This window comes from Dermacentor albipictus, chromosome 7 (genome assembly GCF_038994185.2).
Source record: "Dermacentor albipictus isolate Rhodes 1998 colony chromosome 7, USDA_Dalb.pri_finalv2, whole genome shotgun sequence".
Classification (NCBI taxonomy): domain Eukaryota; kingdom Metazoa; phylum Arthropoda; class Arachnida; order Ixodida; family Ixodidae; genus Dermacentor; species Dermacentor albipictus.
This window is the reverse complement of record NC_091827.1, coordinates 103,810,595-103,836,462: the sequence shown is the minus strand read 5'-3', so window position 1 is coordinate 103,836,462 and position 25,868 is coordinate 103,810,595. Positions and strand designations below refer to the sequence as shown.

At 49.3% G+C, this 25,868-nt stretch overlaps 1 long non-coding RNA gene across 1 annotated transcript in view; it reads right to left on the bottom strand.

Moving 5' to 3' along the window:
- Positions 1-2,462: 2,462 nt before the first annotated feature.
- The window catches only part of LOC135913987 (uncharacterized), a 210,248-nt gene continuing 186,842 nt past the window's right edge, over positions 2,463-25,868 (bottom strand). Inside the window, exon 3 of the long non-coding RNA XR_010568187.2 lies at positions 2,463-2,534. This is a non-coding gene — a long non-coding RNA (uncharacterized lncRNA). The remainder of the gene's footprint in view (positions 2,535-25,868) is intronic.

Here is a 25,868-nt window from a genome sequence, read left to right as displayed (position 1 = left end):
GTTCGAGGACAAATGCAGGCTCAGCCGAATACTATGTCCTGCCGTAGCCCGCCTACGCCGCCATAGCCCAACGTCACACTCCCCGTTCGCGCCCACGCCAGAGCCCAAAGGCGCTGCAATTCTGTCTCCAGACGCCGCTACAGCCGCCTCCGTCACCCGACCACCTGTTGGTCAGCGCAACACCCTGAAGAACAAAGACATTGGATGCGCTCCCGACCACCACCCGCTCTGCTATGACTGCGGGGAAGCCGGTCACGTCTACTGCCAGTGCCCATACAGCGGGGTGGGTATATGAGGGTTCGGCGTGAACGCGTTGCACCCGCAGCGAGGTGACCCTCCTTGCGATATCACCGCTACTTCGCCGCCACTTAGTGGAGCGCTCGACAACCGTCGCGGTCACCGTCACCAGGGCGCGACCTGTTACCGCAACGCCGACAATACATTGGCCCAGCCGGGTGTCGGTCTGGAAGCCGATATCTGGAACACGTAAAGCAGCAACCGATGGAGAGGCAATTGCTGCTGGTCCCGAAGAAATAGCTTAGAATTAGAAAGATAATTCTTGCATTGCAATTGTCATTGACGAGATTGCAAACTATTTGAATCGTGGTAGACTGGCCGGCAAAGAAACAAACTACTCCGAAGACTGTTTTCAGTTCTCCAATCATCATACGTATAGCCGCGATAAGGGCATTCAGTAAAAGGAGTTTAGTACGCTGTTTAGATTGTTCAAGAGTACCAGACGTGCTAAAGGCAGAGTCTCTTAAAATATATTGTTGATGCACAAAGAGGTGTCCATTTCTGGTAAGAGTAATTGATTTGCCAGTTCAGATTGCGTTGGGCGCGATCGCTTTACTTTAAAAGCAAGAACGACATGCATTTTAAGCTAATACTTGCTTCGAACTCTTGGGTGTAGAAAGGGATGCCCGAGAGAAACCTCTCCTAGCTAGCATTCCTTCCCTGGCTCCGCTTGCGCTTTTGCCAGTTTAAATTCTATGAGGTTTTCTGCAGTCGGGGAGCGACACAGCAAACCCCACGCTTTGTTTTGTTTCTTTCGTGCTATTCTGCACTGTTCATTCCACCAGGGAACCCGTCTTTTACACGAGAGTCCTTGTGTTTGTGGAATACATTTTTCTGCTTTGTAGAGTATAAAAGAAACAAAATACGGGAGCTACTGCTTCATCTATACTAGAATCGGTGATAACATGTCTTAATAAGTAAGTTGATTCCTTAACATTATTCCATTCCGTGGAGACTAGTTTACGCCGGGGTGCATATGGGAGGCATTCGTGTTGACGCATTGAATTTAAAATTACAGGGAAGTGGTCACTTCCATAGGGATATTTAATTACATGCTAGTGTCTCTCTGGGACAGTTAAAGACGAGCCAATTGACAGGTGTATTGAATCAATTTGAATTATGATGAATACTATAATGCGTTGGCTCCTTCTTATTGCAGTACTATGCACCGGAGTTCACAAGAATATTTTCAATGAAACGACCTTTCGCGTCACAACGCGAGTGTCCCGACATGGTGTGGTGGGCATTAAAATCGCCTACGAGTATGGAGGGGTCCAGAAGCTGATCAATTAGGTAATAAGAATCACCTTTTCCGAGTTCATAATTAGGGGGTATGTATATGGAACATACAGTGATCAATTTATTAAAAAGGATTGCCCGAATTCACAGTGCCTCAAGGGGCGTCTGGAGGGTGACATGGTGACAAGCTACGGACTTGCCCACAGCTATTGCTACACCGCCAGACGAGGTATTCGCCACGTTGCGGTGTTTACGGTAGATGGTGTGGTGGCGAAGAAAGTTTGTGTACATTTGAGATGTCTCCTGAACAAATTCAAATCCGAATGCATTTCCTGGAAATCCAGTACAAGCACTCCGGCATGGAGTTCTACACAGACGCATCGAAGTCACACGATGGGATGTCCTATACAGCCGTCGGTGCATCCTTCTCGGAATCCGATGTACTGCATCCGGAAACAAGCATCTTTACGGCTGAGGCCTAGGCACTATTGGCGGCAGTGAAGCATATAAAAAAATCGAAACTCCGAAAATCAGTTATATGTACCGACTCCGTAAGTGTTGTGAAGGTATTGATGTCATTCCATAAGCACGAAAATTCAGTAATTAATGAACTCTATTCTGTTCTGTGTAAAGCGCATATGTCTAACCAGCATGTGATCAGATGGTCACGTCATTTACATCGCATGCTGTTAATCCTGCCACTGGCACCTCTGCCACAGATTTGAAGCCCTTCTTACCAACGAAACTGTAACAGTACTAGCAACGCTTGTGGGAGGTGGAAACAAATAATAAGCTGCACAAAATAAAGCCGCATTTAGGTTTCTGGCCTTCTACAACAAAATCGCGCTGAACAGATGTCCTACTCTGTCGTCTAGGAATAGGACACACATTTGGCACCCATAAATGTTTACTCACTGGAAATGAGCCTCGAATCAGTGGTAGATGCCGGCAGTGGCTGACCGTCCTCCACGTCCTCGTGGAGTGTCGGGAAGCCGAATCTGAGAGAAAGAAACATTTTCCCTTAGCATACCGGCAGCACATCCCCCTTCATCATCTAATGTTACTCGGCCCAGAAGCGCTCTTTGACACCAACGCAGTCCCAGATTTCCTGAAAGGTCTTGCGTTACATGTTATTAGCACCATACGTTCGCAGCGCCTCCTCTCTTCAGTGGATGCCGCTGTGATAACTGTTTCTTATAGCGCATGCCTCTAGGCCCTTGTGTTTCCAGGGCTCTGGCTAGGCAGCAGTGCTCTAGGCAATTTTAGCATTTCACATATTTTGTATATTGCGTCATTTTTTTCCCATTGCGGTTTAGTGTTCGTAGTACACGTCAATAATCATTCTCATACTTTTATTACACGTAGATATTATGCAATTTACACCAACACTTTTAGGGCCCTTTACAGCCATGTCTCATTAAGTTCCCAGTACTCATCACAGCACTCATCAATACTAGAATGGCGCTCTTTGGCGATACCTGGCTCTTGCGCCATTAAACATGATACATTCATTCAACTCATTTGGAAAGTGTAGTACGGTCCTTGATATTACACTTTAAAAGACGTGTGTGGTGATCAAAAGAGGTACTTTATTTATTTATGAGCAGCAACTTAAGCGGGAAACCTGACACAGTGGAATCTACTAGTTCCAAAGAACCAACTTCTTTGTCTATAATCCTTCACAAAGAGTAAGCAGGTGTTGTGAACACTCTCAGTAGCGGTTGCCAGGCAGATCCCTGCCTATTAATTAATAATATCTTTATTCATGAAAACAAGTGGTACAAAGTGCTAAGGCATTAGGAAAAAAGCTGCTATAGGAAAATCAACTCCCTCTCTCTTCTCAACTCCCCTGTCTCCAACAACTCCCCTCTCTCCTATGTAAATTCGTGTTCTGATACTAAATAACCGAAGATTATTCTGTGCTTTTTCGGCTAGTAATGAATTAAAATGAAATAAAATGTTTATTTCTCGCACACTTAAACAGCACCCAGCAAGAGGGCACGTTGGTTAGGGAGGTGCATTATGCAGCTACAAGGCCACCCAGCGCCCTTTGATCACGTGACAGGATCTTCATAACTACCTAGAACTGGAGCAAGTTTCGCATAGGCTTAATAGATAACGTGTCAAACTGAACTTGGCCAGACACTGTCCGGCTGCGCCTGAATCTTTCGCGTCCAAATCGGATATGGGTGATATTTTAAGTACTTGCGCCGAGCTCGGGGAAGCCAATCGGAAATTTCTGGGCTCAGACCATGCTCAGACATGCAATTACGGCCCGTGCAGTGCTCTAGCAGAACCTCAGGGCGTGCGTTTTATGTGCAGTACCACATAGCCCCAAAATAATTCATCTACTCTAACCATACATCAAACTGAAAAAAAAGATGCAATAAACCCGTAACGTGAAGAGTGCAGCAATGCAAACACGTGCGCAAAAGTACCTAAGCATGCGCGACCTTGCAGAATCACAACTAAATTTCCAGTGATGTCTAAGTTCAGCCGCCTTTCATCCAACCACATAATTTACGACATTTCCCGCATAAAACTCGCCCACTTCTAAGCTTGCCCGTATGCAGCGCTTTCTAGCAGTTGTTAAGCACTCGTTTTACAAATACAGAAATTGATGCTAAGACACATCACTTAGCAAGCGTTGGCCATAATATTAACTGAGTTTTCACTAAGTTTTACCTCGGCGGTGAACAAAGTTCTCCAAGGGCAGCGGGAAAAATTTTGCACTGCTCGTTAAATACACTTATCCCGCTCCGGAGCGATTGCGTACATTAATTTACTTCAAAGGGCAGAACCCGCCAACATTGAACCCATCGCATATATCACCCATAACCTACCTCTTTATTTCAACATATACGAACAAGGTGCCTCAGTGAGTGAACAAGGTGCCTCTGAAGACCTATAACGCCTAGTACGAACGTGGTATACCGCAGGGAAATAGAGGAAAGAAGAGGGTTCAGTAATAATTTACAGTCATTGTAATTAGCCCAGATAAGTTAGTCTCGCTACACACTAGACATGACATATCCCTTCCCCTCTACCCATTTCCATCGATTGTAAGCTCGGTGGGTGATGCAGAAGTATCTCAGGATGCTAAAAAACATATGTTGTAAAATGCTTTGCGAACATTTTCAGTTCTTGTTGAAGGAATATTGTGCAAAGCTGGTATTTGGTCCGCACATGTTTAATTGTTTATTAGTACTACAGCATCTCCTCGCCTTCCGAAAAATTTGATCTTGGTGGCACATATGGTTCTCCCAAGCCAACTGGCTAAATTATATGTCATTTGTAAAACACACGTGCTGGCCGCTCTGCCATGTATTTTAGCTTATTTTCCGGAGCGCATGCATGCTTAGTTTATTGCAACAGCCGTAATTAAAGGTACACTAAAGGCAAATACTATGTCAAGCCAAAGTGATAGATTAGTGCTCCAGAATCTCTGAGGCGTCAATATAATCGCGAACAAAGCCTTAATAATTGCCGAGAAATTGAGGTAAATGCAGGACATGATTAGAGACTCTCTCGGTATATTCAAGCACTTGCCTGATGACGAAAGCGCTCCTCAGTTAAGTTTAGTCTCTAGTGCTAAACTACTCGCTGCAAAAAACATAATTGTATTCTATTTTAAGAATAAATAAAATGCTACATCTCCAGTTGCATTTCATGTTTCAGATAAAGAACTCATTGAAATTAGCGTTCACAACGACGCTGGCAGTCGATTGGTTTTGTTCGAGCTCGACTCTGCGCCACCCAAGCTTTCGCGTTTCAGTACTTTCCTGATCGTGCAGTGCTGCACTGGTTTTGCTCGCTCGTGAAACTCGGACATACTGCAAGTAGCAGAGAATTCAACTTCCATGTGATGGCGCGGGATGCCCGAACGGTTCATGCGACTTGACCAAAAAGCAACCGCAGCAGCGAATTCACCGCGGTGTCTTGGCTCGGGGCCGCCGTCTGCCGTGAGCCGTTTCACTCACCGACGGCAGGCAGCAAAGGGTGGTGCTGGCGTGTGCAACGTCACCACTCCCCTGTTCAGGTGGCGGGAGATATGAATTTAGAAAAAAAAACATTCGGACGCTTCAGATGCAAATTTCTCGTAAACTAAGTCTTTTGTTGGCACAAAACAAGCGTTGCGAGGTTTTTTGGATGGTATTTAAACAGTACACGTCGACTTAGTATTTCCCTTTAGTGTCGCTTTCATCTACACACTTCTAAGTTTCCCTGCACATCATGCACAATTTTCCCCTTTTTCCACAGCTGTAGGCGTGGTGTAGCGGTGATTCTATTTTTTAAATATGAGAAGAAATGGGAAGGAACAACTCGTGCCGTTGAGCACGCTGTAGATCTAGCTACATCTTCTTCCACATGACTAGTGGTCGACAGTGTAAGTAGGGTACCGGTGGACTGGGCGGAAAAGGCCAAGCAGGCCCAGGGCCTTACTTGAGCCCTAATGCTCAGCCACGTCCCTCTTTACCCTTCCCCCTTTCAATAAAGTTTATCACCACCACCACCAGGTTAGAGTGGAAGAAGGGGGCATGGTCGGGCTCAGAGTTTAGAAAGAGATGACCGAGTACGACGCAGGAAACTATTTGCATATTGTACAAAGTGGTAAAATAGGCTTATTGTAAACAGGAATTTCAGCACACAAAAAAAACATTTGGTTTGTGCTGTTGCTTCGGCGAAAGTGCTTGTTCGCCCTGCAATGTTCGTGCGACCCAAATTTCAACACAAAAAAAGAACAACACGAAGGTTAAGTAGAAGTAATTATTTTCAGCGCTCCAAATTAGGTCAGAAAGATTAAGATTGCGCTATAAACTCCTAATGCTCGCCATCATCCCGAAATATAAACGTATGTAAGGTATAACTTATTCGGAGCATAGAGAAACATTGCTGATTACAGCCATATGGCAGAACACAAGCTTAATAAATAATTTGCTAGGGTTGCATCTGATGCACACGTACCTACAATCCCACACTGCTTTCCCATAGTTGTTTCCCTTCTTTGGCCATTTGATCCCTGTCGTGCATTTAATTATGCTGGCAGCGAGCTCAATTGTGGGCCACTGGTAAACATACCTCTTTATAACAATGCGCAGCACTTTAATTCATAATTTATTGGAAAGACAGCAGCAGTAAACCCATATATGCAAAACTTTGCCTACATATAACCCATTCGGCTAAACTTATTTTCCTCAAATATAAACAGATCTATCGTTCAATTCACCGGGGACATGACCTAACCTAACAGCTAACCTAACCAACCATGAATAACCCCGTATAACGTGCAAAATTACCAATAAAAAAAGTTCGGTAATATTTGCAATGCCTATTAGGCGAGTAACGTGAAGCTTTGCCATGCATACCAATTAAAAAACCCACTCCTTAATTTTCATCGAAGTTGAACTCAGTCTCATAGATAATTTTGTTGAGACTCTGCAAAAATTGCGGATAACGGCAGTATCACACTGTAAAAAGTTCGAAGAAGTTTTGTTCTACAAAGAATGTAATAAATGCACGCAGTGGAAACCCTTACTGTACATGATCCCCAATGTCATTCCTACTTTAACAAAATACAAACAATGTATCTGACATAGCCCCTCCTTAAATACCAGGAAAATTACGTTGAAATTTCCTGCAATGCATTAAAACTGTGAGAAAGCAATTGGTCAGTAACTATGTTCCACACACTACAATATTATGTGTACTTCGCACTTCTGATACACCACACCCACACAATGGCCGGTCTTTCTCCATGAAAACTAAATTATGCCCCGGTCAGTATTTAGTCCTCTCATGAATGCGGTAAATTTGGATTTTCATATACAGCCTTCAAAGCGGCCGAATTCGAAGCTTTAGCAACATTTATTTTGCACCCAAACAACCCAGAGGCTCCCAATTTTATTCGGATATCACCGAATCATTTCCCACATTTTCTCCCACATTTTTTAAAATAAGCTTTGCCAACAATTTATTTATTTTTTCATAAAATTGTGAGAACCGGTATATCACGTGTTCTAAAGCTAATCACGCTAACAGTGACAGCGTCCGAGTTACTGGTCATCGAAATAACGGAACCTACATGGGTGCATGGGTCGACTTAGCTAGTAGGCTGCACACACCAGAACAGCATCTGGAAAAGCAACAGCTGCCACGCGAGCCTGTGTCATGGGGCAGCTATTACTCAGTTATTCTTCAATTAACCTAACCTGAAGGTATTTCTCCCTCAGTGGTCCTCCAACGTCAACGCACGACGTGAACCTGGTTTAAACCAACGCTCCTGGCTAGCTCTATGCAATAAACTGCCGATTCAGCGCATTGGGCGTCTGGGGCTTTGGAAAATAAATCACAGTACGCTTGCGCACGCGCGCCTTGCATCACAGTGCATTAAAACATATTAAAGAAATCAGACGCACATCAGTCCACCAGAAATACATGAGGCCAGAAATGAGGTAACATGAGGCAAGAAATAGGGTAATATTTGCTCACATAAATTTCAAGGTGAGGCGATTAAAAATGCCATACTAAATTATTATTCTGGCGCAATTTTAACGGTACGAATCCGAATAAAGTGGCTCAGACTTCTTCCAACTGTTAAACTTTTTCTCCAGAACTCAACCGGAACCAAGCCAGGAGCTATGGAGGAAACTGAACCTGAACCAAATTTGACAGCTTTTCGGTTCGACACCCTACTATTGGATAACTCTTCCAGTTGAATTTAAGGGCCTGACACTCGACATTGATTCTTTAGTAATGAGGAAAGTTAACCCTGGTATTCGGAAACCATCCTAGACTTGAAGCTCTTCCTCCGCTACACAGAGTTCAAGAGAGTGCATCCTTCGACTCAAGAAGACACTATGCTCCTGAAGGACTGACGCGGAGTCTCAAGGAAGCTCAGTGAGCGTCAGGTCGAGGTGCCGAGCTGCCGTCGACTTACATGAGTTGAGATGGAGTGTTGACTGGTGGAGGGACGCTCTTGGTTAAGGGCTTAACTTTACCTTCTCCATCTCACGACGGGCGTCGAAGCTCCTGAAGATTATCGTCTAATGGCGGAACAAAGTCTTGCTCATCAATGGCCCTTATGCAAATGGCAGGCCTCTTTGTGTCCTCAAAAGCTGGTAAGATATTGTGACATCATATCAGAAAGATGCAGCGCGCTGAAATTAACAGTCCATCAACTTTGACACTCGTCTTTTTCATCATTATATTCACCCCGAAAGAGCAAATTTAAACCCCTGACTGATTATTTGTCTTATCAGTAAACGAAGCATTCAATGTTTTCTGCAACATCGCAAAATGTCTTTATGGGCGGTCGAGACGTTGCTAATTGTTTTCAAGAATTTATCCATGCAAGAGCTACGACTGCTCAAGCAATACACGGTTTTTATTATGCCTGGTCCACCACTGTAAACAGAGTAGTCTAACAGAGGTAACAGAGTAGGCTACCGCTAAGTTTAAATGATTCTTGAGCAGCGTCTAAAAAAATTAGAAGCAAAATATTGACATATATAAATGGTGATTATTGCTATATCTACATTTACTATCGCACTGAAGAAGAACACGACATGGGCATAACATGTGTTTCGGACGCATAACTGTAGCAAACTTACATTAATTTAATTAGTGTAATGTTATGCTGAAAGGTAAAACTGGTCTAGAAGGAACATTAGAGTGAGAGCGCTCAGAAGGAATTAGCAAATTTCATGAATGACAACGCCTCACAACTTGCACTCTCGGAGAGTCTTTCTGCATCTTGTAGAATATTGCACAGAGTTTTTTATATATTTACTTTGAGATTTCCCACCGCAGTTTTCTAATATGTCTATGTGGCTGTAATATTAGTTCGCCAACTATCGTTCCATCACCGCAAGCGGTGCTTTCTCATAGATGTCGAGGATGATGTTTAGAGCACGACGAGTCACTCGAAATTGTAGACTCAGCGGTGTGGAATAAAGTCTGTTTTCCACTGGCGACATATAGCAGACGCTTACAGAAACTTCGGCCGAGGTATACACAACGCAAGTACATGTTGGGCTAGTCGGTTCATACTACTGATTAGATCATAAATAAGATCGCTTTTGCGCAAACAAGGAAAGACCGAAGGAAACAAAAGGCGCGCCAACATTCGGTTGCTTATTCTACTGAAAACAGTCGGAAGTTGGCGCTCATATTGTTCCCTTCCGTCATTCCTTGTTTGCGCCAATGCGATCATATGTATGGTCTACAAACCAATACAAAACATGTTGGCGCAGAGGGTGGCGTGCTTGTTTTTTCATTTTTTTTTGCGTTTGGTTTGCCACCCGGCTACCATTGATCCGGAGTGCATTAGCGGGTTTTGGTATAAGCCAAATGGTGCTTGCTCGCCCTCCTGGGAATTCTTCGGCCTGCACCCTTCGATGGCACTGATCGTTACCAGGAGTTCTATGTCCCCCATTGCCTTTTGTATCATTTATGCCTTTTTCTCTGTCTGCTATCCTTACGATTAGATTAGTTCGTAGCAAAGCAAAGGAAGCAACAGAGGTGTTCAATACCTAGAGTGGGAGCTCGTATCGGTGGAGCCAAAGGCTCATTCGTATCGACATCTGCATCTTTGAGATTATGTCTTTTTGGAAGTGGACGGTAAGCAGGTGTGCCCTTTTGTTGATTATTTTGGTATATTTAACACATATTAATGATCTCTATTTGAAATAGCAAAAAAGGCAGAGCGGTAATGACTACCTAGACGCACGGAGCTAAAAGAAAGAGAACGTGGCAACGAACACGGAACAATATATTATTGTTATAACTATTACACGCACACTGCAGCCGCACACACAGCGTCATTTCCCCTATGTATGTATGTGTGTATGTATGTATGGGGGGTTTATGTGCCAAAACCACTTTCTGATTATGAGGCATGCCGTAGTGGAAGACTCCGGAAATTTCGACCACCTGGGGTTCTTTAACGTGCACTTAAATCTAAGTACACGGGTGTTTTCGCATTTCGCCCCCATCGAAATGCGGCCGCCGTGGCCGGGATTCGATCCCGCGACCTCGTGCTCAGCAGCGGAAATTTCGACCACCTGGGGTTCTTTAACGTGCACCTAAATCTAAGTACACGGGTGTTTTCGCATTTCGCCCCCATCGAAATGCGGCCGCCGTGGCCGGGATTCGATCCCGCGACCTCGTGCTCAGCAGCGGAAATTTCTACCACCTGGGGTTCTTTAACGTGCACCTAAATCTAAGTAGACGGGTGTTTTCGCATTTCGCCCCCATCGAAATGCGGCCGCCGTGGCCGGGATTCGATCCCGCGACCTCGTGCTCAGCAGCCTAACACCATAGCCACTGAGCAACCGCGGCGGGTTGTATGTATGTATGTATGTATGTATGTATGTATGTATGTATGTATGTATGTATGTATGTATGTATGTATGTATGTATGTATGTATGTATGTATGTATGTATGTATGTATGTATGTATGTATGTATGTATGTATGTATGTATGTATGTATGTATGTATGTATGTATGTATGTACGTATGTATTGAGAAAAGGTTTATTGGCGGCTCCTAATGTAAAGGCACAGCAACCGGGAACGGCGAAGAAGCCCGAAGGAAGGAAGGAAATCAACTTTATTCAGGTCCTCCAGGCCACGAGAGCTTTGGGCTCTCATGGAGTGGGCGTCTCCCACGACGGAACCGGGAGGTTGAGTTTCCTGGCGGCGTCGTGGAGGAGGAGGAGGAGGAAAAACTTTAATCTGGTCCTGTACAAGGTGTTGCCACCTGCCTGGCTAGTTCCATGTTGGGACCGGGAGGTCAAGCCTCCTAGCCCTATCACGGGCGTACTGCTCAAATTAGGAATACACAACACGACCATGGAGATCGCGGAGGCTCAAGAAACATCACAAATAGCGAGACTATCTACAACCAGCACGGGAAGATCAATCCTGGACAAGATCATGATCAACCCCATTACGGATTCAGCACAGTACGTTAAAGTTAATCAAGAATTCGCAGACAACATAATTGTCGCACCTCTACCCAGGAATATGCACCCAAAACATAATATCAACAGGAGAGTCGCACGAGCCAGGGCGTTAATCGAGAAAATGGATAAAGGGGGCAGAGGAGCCTGCTTTGTCGATGCGGCTGCCTACAAAGATCTAAGTAGGTTCGCGGCGGTGGTAGTAGATCACCAGGGCAATTGCACAAACTGCGCCACGGTCTACACTAACAAACCTGAAGACGCTGAACAAGTTGCCATTGCATTGTCACTAACAGACGATAGATTCATCGAAATATATAGCGACTCGAAAACGGCTATTAGAGCTTTCAATAGGGGAAAGATTGCCCCGCAGGCTGCGAGAATAATTAACAAAAGGCAAACAAATGTTACACGTTACATTTATTGGTTCCCGGCGCACCTTGGTTCACTTGATGGCATTCCCGTCAATCCAAATGAATCGGCCAACAGCGTCGCCCGCGACCTTACAGACCGGGCCGCTTTTACATATGGTTTTGATTCTGCTGGATTGGAGAACTTACATAGAGATACGCTCATTACATACAATGAAATTACAAAACATTACTACATGGGAAGGAGGGAGTTTCCACCCCCTCACTATAGGCTAAACAGAGCACAAGCAGTTACACTTAGACAATTACAGACAGAGTCTTATTATTCACCTGCACAAATAAAGAAATGGTATAACATTGCAGACATGAATATTATATGCAAAGCATGCAAACAGGAGATATGCACGCTTGAACATCTGCTCTGGGAGTGTGGGTCGCTCGGCCCTGGCATTTCCCGGAATCGGTTTTTAGGAATGATCAGATCTCCTGATCATATCCCTCAAGTCCTGGCGTCGTGGACCTGCTGGACGGCCCAGAGTTGGAGAGCGAGTTCTTCACTCCGGATTGCCTCTTCAAACTTGCGCTTGTCCTGGTCGTAGTTTACGTGAGCTTGCGAGCACGGCCAGAGTAAATGATATATGTTAAGGGATGTATTGCAATTGGTGCAAGGAGACTTGTCGTAGAGCTCAGGCATGTAATGGTGTAATCTATTTTGAGTGGGGTATGTGTCTGTTTGTAGCATTCTGAGTGTAACCCCTTGAGCTCGAGTGAGCGTGCGGTGTGGCGTGCTATACTGTCTGCGTTGTAGGTAGTAGTGTTTAGTGATTTCATTGTATGTAGTGGGCGCGTCCTTATTCTCCGAGTGGTTGGGTGAAGCCGCGCGGTCTGTAAGCGCGCGCGCAGCCTCGTGTACCGCCTCGTTAAGGTTGGGGACGTCGCCGATCTTTGGTCCTAAGTGTGCCGGGAACCAGTATATGAAGTGATTCTTAATCTCTTTCTTTGAAACAATCTTGAGAGCCTGTGCGGAGACCGTGCCCTTTTGGAATGCTCTGATAGCGGCTATTGAGTCGCTGTAGATATGGGAAAGATTGTCGTCGGTGAGCGCAACAGCGATCGCAACCTGTTCGGCCTGTTCAGGCTTCCTTGCAATTACCGTGGCTGCACATCTTGTGGATCCACGGCCGTCCACAACCGCCAGTGCGAAAGCTTTGTATCCCGTGTATGCCGCCGCGTCCACAATAGCTGAGCGTTCACGGTTCGCCAAGGCTTGGTTAAGAAGGAATTGTCATCTCGCTTGTCGTCTGCCCCTGTTGTTTCCGGGGTGTACGTTTCTGGGTATAGGGCGGACCATGATCTTGGCGCGGACGTCCCGTGGGAGGTCCGCAAAGTCTTTTTCTATGTCTCCTTGTGCAAAGCCTCGCTTCTCTAGGACCGTGCGCCCCGGAGGCGTCGTCGAAAGCCTAGGAAGCTGGGCGCGCTGCTGGGCTTCGGCAATTTCTTCCAGGGTGTTGTGCATGCCCAGGTGCCCCAGCTTCTCGTTGCTGGTGCTGGTTGGAATGCCGAGGGCTTGCTTGGTGACCTTTCTGATTTGGGCATTCAGTCTGTCTCTTTCAGATCGTGTCCAATTGAGCATTGCCGCAACGTATGCGAAGTGACAGGTGACGAACGCGTGTATGAGTTTGATGACATTATGTTCCTTGAGGCCCCTGTGTCTATTGGCAATTCTGATGAGCCCAATAGCGTTGTTGGTTTTGGTGATGAGCTTCTGAACCGTAGAGGCATTGACGTCTTTAGTCTCTACGATCATACCCAGGACTCTGATTTTGTCGACGCACGGTATAGCGTGTCCCGAAGTGGTTCGTACGGTAATTTCTTGATTATAATCGAAGTCTGACGAGTATGGCCTGCGGCCCTTCTGCGTGGGTCTGCGTACGAGCAGCTCCGATTTGGTAGGCGCGCATCTGAGTCCTGTGGGAATTAGAAATTCTTCTATGGCGTTCACTGCTTCTTGCAAGATGTCCTGCACCATGCCCGGGGTTCCTTTGGACACCCACATGGTGATTTCATCTGCCTATATGGTATGCTAGAGCCCGTGGATCTGCCCTAGTTTCTCAGCAAGTCCCGCCATGGCAAGGTTGAAAAGCATAGGGGAGATGACCGAGCCTTGGGGAGTGCCCCTGCTCGAAGCACTGTCCAAACGGACGCCAGCAATCAACAGCGCGAGCCGAGACGAGCCGGGCGTTGGCGATGCGGCTGTGCCGCGAGGTGTGTCTTCTTCTTCACAATCTCCCCCCGGACAAAAAGAGCCATCCTGGCGCCTTAAGAATCGGGAGGCAGAGGGTCGTGGTAGGGCTTGAGACGCGAGACGTGGACAATGTGACGTCCACGCCCGTGCAAGTCTTCAGGTGGTGACAGGGGCTCAATGAGAAAATTCACCGGGGATGTTTGCTCCAAGGTTCGGTAAGGCCCTTCGAATTTTGGGACGATTTTCGAGGAAAGCCCCGGCGTTTGGAAAGGGACAGACAACCACACAAGAACGCCTGGAGTGTAGGTCGTGTTTGGATGCGTGTCGATGCGGTTTTCTTTCTGGTGTTGCTGTTGCTCTGCCGTAAAGGAGCGCACTAGCTGGCGGCATTCTTCGGCTTGTCGGGCGACGTCGGAAACAGGTAGACACTCGGAGGCGTCAGGACGGTATGGAAGGAGCGTGTCGATGGCATGCGTAGGCTCGCGGCCATACAGGAGGAAGAAAGGTGAAAATCCCGTAGTGGCCTGGATCGTGGTGTTGTACGCGAACGTGATGAATGGGAGGATGCGGTCCGAGTTACCATGATCAGATGCCACGTACATAGAGAGCATATCACCAAGTGTGCGGTTAAATCGCTCTGTGAGCCCGTTAGTCTGTGGATGGTATGCCGTGCTTGTCCGATGAATAATATGGAATTGCGAAAGCAAACTTTCGACGACTTCGGAGAGGAAGGCGCGTCCTCGATCGCTGAGCAGTTCCCGAGGTGCGCCGTGTCGAAGCACGAAGCGATGTAGGACGAAAGAGGCTACATCCCGCGCTGTAGCACTTGGTAAAGCAGCAGTTTCGGCGTAGCGTGTCAAATGATCAATAGCAACTACGATCCACCGATTGCCGTCTGGTGTCATAGGAAGCGGACCGTATAGGTCGATGCCGACGCGATCGAAGGGTGTGGCAGGGCACGGGAGCGGCTGCAAGGCACCAGATGGGCGTAAAGGCGGCAATTTGCGGCGTTGACAGTCAAGACAGCACCGAACAAACTTGTGTACAAAATTGTACATGCCGCGCCAGTAGTAGCGTTGGCGAATTCGTTCGTACGTCTTGAAGACTCCGGCATGGCCACACTGCGGATCGTTGTGGAAAGCGGCATATATTTGAGATCTTAAGCTGCGGGGAACCACCAGAAGCCACCGACGACCTTCAGGAGTGTAATTGCGTCGGTGCAGCAGCTGGTGACGAATGGCAAAATGAACTGCTTGGCGTCGGAGGGTTCGGGATACAGGGATGGTCGACGATCCAGAAAGATAGTTGAAAAGAGAAGCGATCCACGGGTCACGACGTTGTGTGGTTCCAAAGGAGTCCATGTCGAGAGATGACACGGAATGTGCGGAAGTTCTTGCGCAGGCCGAGTCTGGAGGTAAAGGTGAACGAGACGAGGCGTCTGCGTCGGAGTGTGTGCGTCCACTGCGGTATACGACGCGAATAGCGTACTCCTGGATGCGTAGTGCCCAACGGGCTAGGCGGCCAGTGGGATCTGTCAAGTTGGCGAGCCAACAAAGCGCATGGTGATCTGTGACCAAGTCGAATGGGCGCCCGTACAGATATGGTCGGAACTTGCCAAGTGCCCATACTAAAGCCAAGCACTCTTTTTCGGTCACGCTGTAATCGGCCTCAGGCTTCATCAGTGTGCGACTCGCATAGGCGACTACATATTCGGGGTAGCCCGGCTTTCGTTGGGCGAGCACGGCACCGAGACGGACCTCGCTGGCATCTGTATGTACTTAAGTTGCAGCTGACGGGTCGAAATGGCGAAGACTAAGCAGCGTAGCAAAGGCGGAGTCACATGCAGGGGACCAGCAGGAGTGGGCGGCGTCACCGCGAAGAAGCTGAGTCAATGGCGCCATGATCGATACGAAATTTCGAACAAAGCGCCGGAAATATGAGCATAGGCCCATGAAGCTTCGAAGTTCTTTGATGGTCTGAGGCTTCGGAAACTCAGTGATTGGATTGGAAAAACTTTAATAAAAGTCCTGCAGGACGCATGTCAGCGCGCAGTGGGCGTCTCCCACGCAGGGACCGACAGGGAATACCTGACGGCCGCTGCGCGAGCCTGCTGGACGGCCCATTGCTGGTCTTGTAGGAGCGGGCTTCTTAGGGTCGTCTCCCACTTGTCGGAGGTAGAGGCGGGCGGAGCGTTTCTGCACTCCCAGAGCACGTGTGCGAGTGTCACCGTGACCCCGCACGAGGGGCACGCATCGTCTGGGTAGATGTCCGGGTAGATTATGTGTAAGGTGGCCGGGTTTGGATAGGTATCCGTCTGTAATAAGCGTAGCGTTAGCGCCTGCGGCCTGTTTAGTTTGGGGTGCGGGGGCGGAAAGAGACGTCGTCCCAAGTAAAAAGTGTTTGGTTATTTCATTGTAGGTTATTGGGGCATCCCTGTTCGCCTCCAACTCATCGAGACGTAGTTGCCCGGGGTTGACGGCGTGGTCGGTAAGCGCGTGCGCAGCGTCGTGGGCTGTCTCGTTGAGGTTGGGCGGGGCGCCCGGAATCCGACCCAGGTGGGCGGGAAACCAGATGACGGTGTGGTGTTTGACGGTGCTTCGATCAGCGCCGCGGAGGATGCGTAACGCCTTGACGGAGACGACTCCTCTCTCGAACGCTTTGATGGCTGGACTCGAGTTGCTGAATATTGTCGTGCGCTTATCGTCGAGCATTGCCAGGGCTATGGCCACTTGCTCCGCCACCTCGGGATCACGTGTGCGTACCGTGGCGGTGTTTAAAGACTGTTGCGAGGACGAGACCACTACCGCGGCGAAGGCTCGGTTGCATCTGTAGGCGGCGGCGTCCACGAAAGCGACGTCGTCCGCTTTCTTGTTTACTCGTTTGAGGAACGCGGTCGCCCGGGCTTGGCGCCTGCCTCGATTGTGTTCCGGATGGACGATTCGCGGAATGGGTGCGATCGTGATCAGGTCGCGGAGCTCGCGGGGAACCGGCGTAAGCTCCGGTGGATCCTGGGTGTTCAGTGGGAAGTACCCGAGCTCGCGCAAGATGTGACGGCCGGTCTTCGTCATCGTCAGACGTATCATCTGCGCTCTCTCCTGAGCCTCAGCGATCTCTTCGAGGGTATTGTGCACCCCGAGCTCGAGGAGTCGATATGTCGACGTCGTGATCGGGAACCCAAGGGCCCGCTTCACTACCTTTCGGATTAGTGTATTGAGCTTGTCACGCTCCGATTGTTTCCACTTATGCATTGCTGCGACGTAGGTGAAGTGACATAGGACGAACGCGTGTACAAGACGCAGCAGATTGTCTTCTTTGAGGCCGTGGTGACGGTTGGCCACCCTGCGTACAAGTCGTATTGCGTTCTCCGTCTTTGTCGTCAGCTTGTGGACTGCTTGGATGTTGGATCCGCCTGCCTCGATAATCATTCCCAGTACTCGGATGGAGTCAACCCTGGGGCTTGGGCGACCGTCTCTGGTGCGGACAGTGATGTTGAGCTCGGTCGGTGGTTTCCATCCGTTAGGCCTTTTGCCTCGTCTTTTTGGGCTGTACAACAACAGCTCCGATTTGGCGGAGGAGCACTTGAGGCCCGTGTGGTCGAGGTAGGATTCGGCAGTTTCGACTGCCTCCTGCAGAGCTGATTCGATAAAGCCATCCGACCCCGCGGAGCACCAAATTGTGATGTCGTCTGCGTATACCGTATGGTTGAGGCCTTGTATCTTCAACAGGCGTTCGGAGAGCCAAATCATCAGCAGGTTGAACAGCGTCGGCGAGAGGACGGAGCCCTGGGGGGTGCCACGCTGTCCGAGCTCGTCTTCTTCTGACGTGAGGTCGCCGACACGGAGCATGGCCTTGCGACGGGTTAGGAAGGAGCGGACGAACTCGTAGAACCGGCGCCCGAGCCCTAAGGCCGTGATCGCCTTTAGTATTGCCGAGTGCTGGATGTTATCGAAAGCCTTCTCCAGGTCAAGGCCAAGTATGGCGCGGGTGCCCAAGTAGCCCCGGCGTCTATTATTTGGTGTTTCAGGAGAAGCATCGTATGCTGAGTCGAGAGCCCGGGTCGGAAGCCGATCATGTGGTGTGCGTAACAGTCCTGATCTTCGAGATACCGACCGACTCTGTTGAGTACGGCATGCTCGGCCACCTTACCCACGCACGACGTTAGCGAGATGGGGCGAAAGTTATCGACGCCAGGCGCCTTGCCCGGTTTCGGAATGAGGATCGTCTGGGCGAGTTTCCATGCATCAGGTAACTCGCCCCGCCCCCACACGTCATTGATGGCGTCCGTGAGGTACACGACCGAGGGGTCGTCTAAGTTCCGCAGGAGCTTGTTGGTTATGCCATCGGGGCCTGGGGCGGAACGGCCGTTTAGTTCGTGGAGAGCCCGTCGTATCTCTTCGACGGAAAAATCGGCGTCTAAGAGACTGTTGTCGATACCGGTGTAATCGGGATATAGGGTCGGCGGACCTTTGGGTATCGGCAGGTACTTATGTACAAGCGTCTTGACGATGTCATCCGGCGAAGCGGTGCCTTTGGCCTGGTGAAGGACTTTGGTGAGCGAGTGGCGCTGGTTTGTGCGGGTGTTGGTGTCGTCGAGCAGGTGTTTGAGGAGGGTCCACGTCATTCCGTTGCGGACCTGTCCGTCGACGGAGTTACACACCTCGTCCAATTGCTGTTTGGATAGGGTGCTGCAGTGTTCCATTATGGTCTGGTTCAGTTGTGCAATGCGTTTGCGGAGCCTGCGGTTGAGACGCTGGCTCTTCCATCGTGTCATTAGAGACTGTTTGGCTTCGAGCAAGTGGGCGAGGCGGCTGTCCATCTTCTCGGTTGGCATATCCGTGCTAAATGTTTTCGTGGCCTTAACGACGTCGGCCTTCAGCTGAGCCGTCCACGTCTCGAAGTTCGGGGCAGTGTCTGGAGGGAGTCGTGAGGCGCGAGTCTTGCGAAAGAACTCCCAGTCGACCCACGTGTACGACTTGGGCTTCCTGACGATGCTGGGTAAGTGCACGGACAGTATGAGATGGTAGCTGCCAAGATCCTCCGCAAGATTGGACCAGCGGGCATCGGCTGTATTCTTCACGAAGCAGAGATCTGGAGTGGTGTCTCTGTGCGTGGATGTGCCGATACGGGTAGGGAACGCCTTGTCTGTCACTAGGGTGAGATCGAGCTCGTTCGCATGCTGCCACAGCGCGGTGCCCTTGGGGGTGTCATATACGTAACCCCAGGTGCGATGCGCAGCGTTGAAGTCGCCAGCAATGACGAGCGGGTTTGAGCCAGCAAGACGTATGGCTCTCTGGAAGAGGCGTCGGAAACTGTGACTCGTTTGCCTGGGGCTGCTGTACACGTTGAGTATGTACACACTTTGTCGGGACGCATCGCTTGGGAGAATCTCCGTCATGACGTTGTCCACCTCGGACGTGCCGAGGTCATGCGCGAGGCAGGTGAGCTTTATAGAGACCAACGTGGCGGTACCACGTCCTCCCGCAAGGCCTGGTAACCTCTGGTAACCGGTAAACGTGGCGGTGTGTTAAAGTTTCTTGCAGAAGGATTACGTGGGGCTTGGAATCGTGGCTACGTAGGCATTGCTGCAGGGAGGCTTTCCGCGCAGAGAAACTCCTGCAGTTCCACTGCCAGATGCGGAACGCTTCATCTCGCCTGGCCATCTTGATGCTTGTGGGGGTCGGCCCGGGCGCTTGACGGTTGGAAGGGGGCCGCGTGTGTGGGTGGATTGAGCGTGGGGTGTTGTGTCGAGACCGGCTTAGCAGCGGCAATGGCGGGGGCTACGACGTTTTCGACATAATGTTCGACTGTCCCCAACCGATTACCGTGGGCCGCGAGGGTTGACTGTATGCGGGCCATATTCTCTCCGAGAAAGCGGAGGCTCTCTTTGATTGCCGACAGCATACTATTAATCTCTTCTAACTTCCACGCCATACCAGAACAAAAACTCAGTGACTGCTCGAAGTTTTGCAGGATCGGGTAGAACGCCGTGCTTGGACACAACGTGGCCTAAAATGGTGAGCTCTCGCACGGTGAAGCGGCACTTCTTGAGGTTGAGTTGAAGGCCAGCGTTCGTTAGACAGGTCAAAACTTGTCTGAGGCGGAGCAGGTGAGTAGGAAAATCAGGCGAGAAACCAGGACATCGTCGAGGTAACACAGACATATAGACCACTTGAGGCCACGCAGCGTGTTGTCCCTGAGTCGTTCAAAGGTGGCAGGGGCGTTACAAAGCCCGAAAGGCATCACCTTAAATTCATATAAGCCGTCAGGCGTAATGAATGCGGTTTTCTGGCGATCGGCTGCAGCCATCGGGACCTGCCAGTACCCTGAACGCAAGTCAAGGGACGAGAAAAATTCTGCGCCCTGAAGACTGTCGAGGGCGTCATCGATGCGCGGCAAAGGATAGACGTCTTTGCGCGTTACCTTATTTAACCGACGGTAGTCGACGCAAAAGCGAATAGACCCGTCTTTCTTGCGAACGAGAATGACAGGAGATGCCAAGGGACTGTGCGAAGGTTGAATAACATCACGGCGCAGCATATCTTCGCCTTGGTTGGTAATTACACGACGCTCTTCGGCAGAGACGCGATATGGTCGTTGACGTAACGGCTGATGTGAACCGGTGTCAATGTAGTGCTGCACTTCCGACGTGTGGCCCAGGTGAGGTTGGGAAACGTCGAATGAACGTCTAAATTTGTGCAGGAGTTCAAGAAGGTCGGTGCGTTCGGCAGGTGTGAGGGTATCGGCGATGGCATTCGAGAACGCATCCCTGGACGGTTCCTCAAGCGCGGACATCGAACATGGTTGGCCGGGGTCGACATCAAAAGTCTCCAGGGACGTCAACCGAAGATGAAGAGTCGAGGAGTTCCACGAAGCCAAGGCATTCACCAACGTGCAACGTAATCGGCGCAAAGAGGGGATTGTAAAAGTATATATTGCTGCAGCCGCCAGCCATGGCAAGCGTCGCGAAGGGTAGGGGGAGAGATTTACGGCTCATGAAGACGTCGGACGGTGTGAACAGGACCGTTGCATCAGCGATGGCATTGCAAGAGACGTGTACGAGGGCGAAGCCAGGTGGAATATCTGTGTCCTCGCGCACGGTAAGTTTAGAAGGGCGGTCGTAATCTTCGTCCAAGGGTGCGTCACAAGGGGAAAATTCAACTTCGGCGCGTGCGCAGTCAATCACGGCTTTATGACTGGATAAGAAATCCCATCCGAGGATGACGTCATGCGAGCAGGTGGGAAAAACGTTACACTCGACAATGTAAACAATGCCGTGAATAAGCACACGTACAGTACAGGCTGCGTGCGGAGTGACGAGCTGCGCGCTTGCCGTACGAAGCGACAGTCCAGAAAGCGGCGTGGTCTCCTTGCGCAGCGAACGGCACAGTTTGGCGGCTATCACAGAAACGGCTGCGCCGGTATCCACAAGAGCGAATGCAGAAACACCTTCTACACAAATTTCGACCACGTTAGCAGAAGTGGCGCGAGGACTTTGACAGTTAGAATGGGGCGCAGTTTTTGTCTCTTGAACTGCGACGTTCAGTTTTCCTGGTCAAGTGGTGCGGGTCACCGTCGCATTGGGGAGAGCGAGCGTCGGCGAGGGGGTGGCAAGCGACGCGAAGGAATTTCTGGGATATCAGCACGAGCGTACGGTTGGGGGGAAGGAGTGGTGTATTGGCGAAATGGCTGGCTGCCGTATTGGAAGGGCCGCGAGGCGTCACCGAACGCTTGAGGGCGACGGCGGCAATATCGGACGACGTGTCCGAGAGTGCAGCAAGAATAACAGATAGGTCGATTGTCAGGTGTCCTCCAAGGATTAGGTCGCGGTGCGGTCCAAGATGTAGCATGGGCTTCCGGTGACAGCGGTTGGGACTGAGTCGTGAAAGACGCCTGTGGATGCCTGCGTACTGCTTGCGTGTACGTAAGAGGCGCGGCCACCGGCAGGACTGGCTGCGCATAGGTGAGAGGCATGGCGACAGGCTGCACTGCCCGCGTAGAGTTGAGATTCGCGGCTGCAAGCGGCTGATGGTGTGCAGAAGGGACTACTTGTGCGACCTCTTCGGAAATGAGGGTGCGGAGCGTGTTTGGAAGAAGGGAGGTGGGCTCCTGAGTGAAGGGGACTAAAGAAAGTTGGCGGGCAACTTCCTCACGCACAAAGTCCTTGACGCGCTGAAAGAATGAGGATGGGTCGTACATGTTGGCAAGGCTCGCCAACAAGTCATCGCTTCCCAAAGGACGCCGAGTCGAAGCGCGTCGCTTCCTTAACTCATCGTAACTTTGGCATAGGCTGACAACTTCAGACACAGTGCGCGGATTCCTGGCTAGGAGCATCTGGAATGCGCCGTCATCGATGCCTTTCTGTATAGGGCGAATTCGCTCAGCTTCGGGCTTTGCGGCGTTGATTCGTTTACAAAGGTCCACGGCGTCTTCTATGTAGCTTGTGAACGTTTCTGCCGTCTGCTGTGCTCGGGCGCTCAAGCGCTGTTCGGCACGCAGCTTACGAACAGGGGGTCGGCCGAACACTTCCGTAAAGGTTGTCTTGAAGACTGACCATGTGGGCATGTCACTTTCGTGGTTGTGAAAGTACAGTTGGGCAACATCAGCCAGACAAAAGATGACGTGGGTTAACTTGGCTGGATCATCCCAATTGTGTGCGCTCACCCGTTCATAGGACGCAAACCAGTCTTCTACGGCTTCGTCGTCTGCACCGCTGAAGACCTTGGGGTCCCGTTGTCGTGGAACGCCGGTGCAGGTGACGGACTGTGGCATCGGTGCCGTTTGGGAGGAGCTGTCGGTCATGGTGGGTGGTACGTTCTTGATCTCAGATCCAGCGTTTCAAGCGACGGGGTTTGAGTCCCCGCACCTCCACCAATTGAGAAAAGGTTTATTGACGGCTCCTAATGTAAATGCGGGGTGCAGCGGTGGCGTAGAGGTAGAACACCCGCCTCGCGTGCAAGAGGTCCGTGGTTCGAATCCCGGTGCCGGCAATTTTCCACCGGATTAAAAAAATCCGCGTGTTGATAAAAATTGCACAAACAGGTCTGGAGTGTGGCCTGATCCCGGTGACCAGAACCGATAACGCACTCCCTCACCAGAGCAGGATTGGCCACCCTGGTGCAGTACTTGGCCACAACCTCCTATGAACACAACAATCAAACCCCGGCCCTCAGTCCCCAGCAGCTGCAAAGCAACTGACCACGGCGGTGGTCAGACCTGCGACGCAGCAGGGGGTGCTAAGAATCACTGGCTCCGGACAGGCCGCCATTGGAATATGAACCTGGCAACGTTTAACGCTAGAACGCTATCTAGTGAGGCGAGTCTAGCAGTGCTATTGGAGGAATTAGAGGGCAGTAAATGGGATATAATAGGGCTCAGTGAAGTTAGGAGGCCAAAAGAGGCATATACAGTGCTAAATAGCGGGCACGTCCTGTGCTACCGGGGTTTAGCGGAGAGAAGAGAACTGGGAGTCGGATTCCTGGTTAATAAGAATATAGCCGGTAACATACAGGAATTCTATAGCATTAACGAGAGGGTGGCAGGTCTTGTTGTGAAACTTAATAAGAGGTACAAAATGAAGATTGTACAGGTCTACGCCCCTACATCCAATCATGATGACCAGGAAGTCGAAAGCTTCTATGAAGACGTGGAATCGGCGATGGGTAGAGTGAAAACTAAATACACTATACTAATGGGCGACTTTAATGCCAAGGTAGGCAAGAAGCAAGCTGGAGACAAGGCCGTGGGGGAATATGGCATAGGCACTAGGAATAGCAGGAGAGAGTTATTAGTAGAGTTTGCGGAACAGAATAATATGAGGATAATGAACACCTTCTTCCGTAAGCGGGATAGCCGAAAGTGGACGTGGAGGAGCCCGAACGGCGAGGCTAGAAATGAAATAGACTTCATACTCTGCGCTAACCCTGGCATCATACAAGATGTGGACGTGCTCGGCAAGGTGCGCTGCAGTGACCACAGGATGGTAAGAACTCGAATTAGCCTAGACCTGAGGAAGGAACGGAAGAAACTGGTACATAAGAAGCCGAATAATGAGTTAGCGGTAAGAGGGAAAATAGAGGAATTCCAGATCAAGCTACAGAACAGGTATTCAGCTTTAACTCAGGAAGAGGACCTTAGCGTTGAAGCAATGAACAACAATCTTGTGGGCATCATTAAGGAGTGTGCAATGGAAGTCGGTGGTAACTCCGTTAGGCAGGATACCAGCAAACTATCGCAGGAGACGAAAGATCTGATCAACAAACGCCAATGTATGAAAGCATCTAACCCTACAGCTAGAATAGAACTTGCAGAACTTTCCAAGTTAATCAACAAGCGTAAGACAGCTGACATAAGGAAGTATAATATGGATAGAATTGAACATGCTCTGAGGAACGGAGGAAGCCTAAAAACAGTGAAGAAGAAACTAGGAATTGGTAAGAATCAGATGTATGCGTTAAGAGACAAAGCCGGCAATATCATTGCTAATATGGATGAGATAGTTCAAGTGGCTGAGGAGTTCTATAGAGATTTATACAGTACCAGTGGCACCCACGACGATAATGGAAGAGAAAATAGTCTAGAGGAATTCGAAATCCCGAAGGTAACGCCGGAAGAAGTAACAAAAGCCTTAGGAGATATGCAAAGGGGGAAGGCAGCTGGGGAGGATCAGGTAACAGCAGATTTGTTGAAGGATGGTGGACAGATTGTTCTAGAGAAACTGGCCACCCTGTATACGCAATGCCTCATGACCTCGAGCGTACCGGAATCATGGAAGAGCGCTAACATAATCCTAATCCATAAGAAAGGGGACGCCAAAGACTTGAAAAATTATAGACCGATCAGCTTACTGTCCGTTGCCTACAAAGTATTTACTAAGGTAATTGCAAATAGAATCAGGAACACCTTAGACTTCTGTCAACCAAAGGACCAGGCAGGATTCCGTAAAGGCTACTCAACAATAGACCATATTCACACTATCAATCAAGTGATAGAGAAATGTGCAGAATATAACCGTCCCTTATATATAGCTTTCATTGATTACGAGAAAGCGTTTGATTCAGTCGAAACCTCAGCAGTCATGGAGGCATTACGGAATCAGGGTGTAGATGAGCCATATGTAAAAATACTGGAAGATATCTATAGCGGCTCCACAGCCACCGTAGTCCTCCATAAAGCAAGCAACAAAATCCCAATCAAGAAAGGCGTCAGGCAGGGAGATACGATATCTCCAATGATATTCACAGCGTGTTTACAGGAGGTATTCATGGACCTGCATTGGGAAGAATTGGGGATAAAAGTTAATGGAGAATACCTTAGTAACTTGCGATTCGCTGATGATATTGCCTTGCTTAGTAACTCAGGGAACCAATTGCAATGCATGCTCACTGACCTGGAGAGGCAAAGCAGAAGAGTGGGTCTAAAAATTAATCTGCAGAAAACTAAAGTAATGCTTAACAGTCTCGGGAGAGAACAGCAATTTACAATAGGCAGCGAGGCACTGGAAGTCGTAAGGGAATACATCTACTTAGGGCAGGTAGTGACGGCGGATCCGGATCATGAGACGGAAATAATCAGAAGAATAAGAATGGGCTGGGGTGCGTTTGGCAGGCATTCCCAAATCATGAACAGCAGGTTGCCATTATCCCTCAAGAGAAAAGTATATAATAGCTGTGTCTTACCAGTACTCACCTACGGGGTAGAAACCTGGAGGCTTACGAAAAGGGTTCTGCTCAAATTGAGGACGACACAACGAGCTA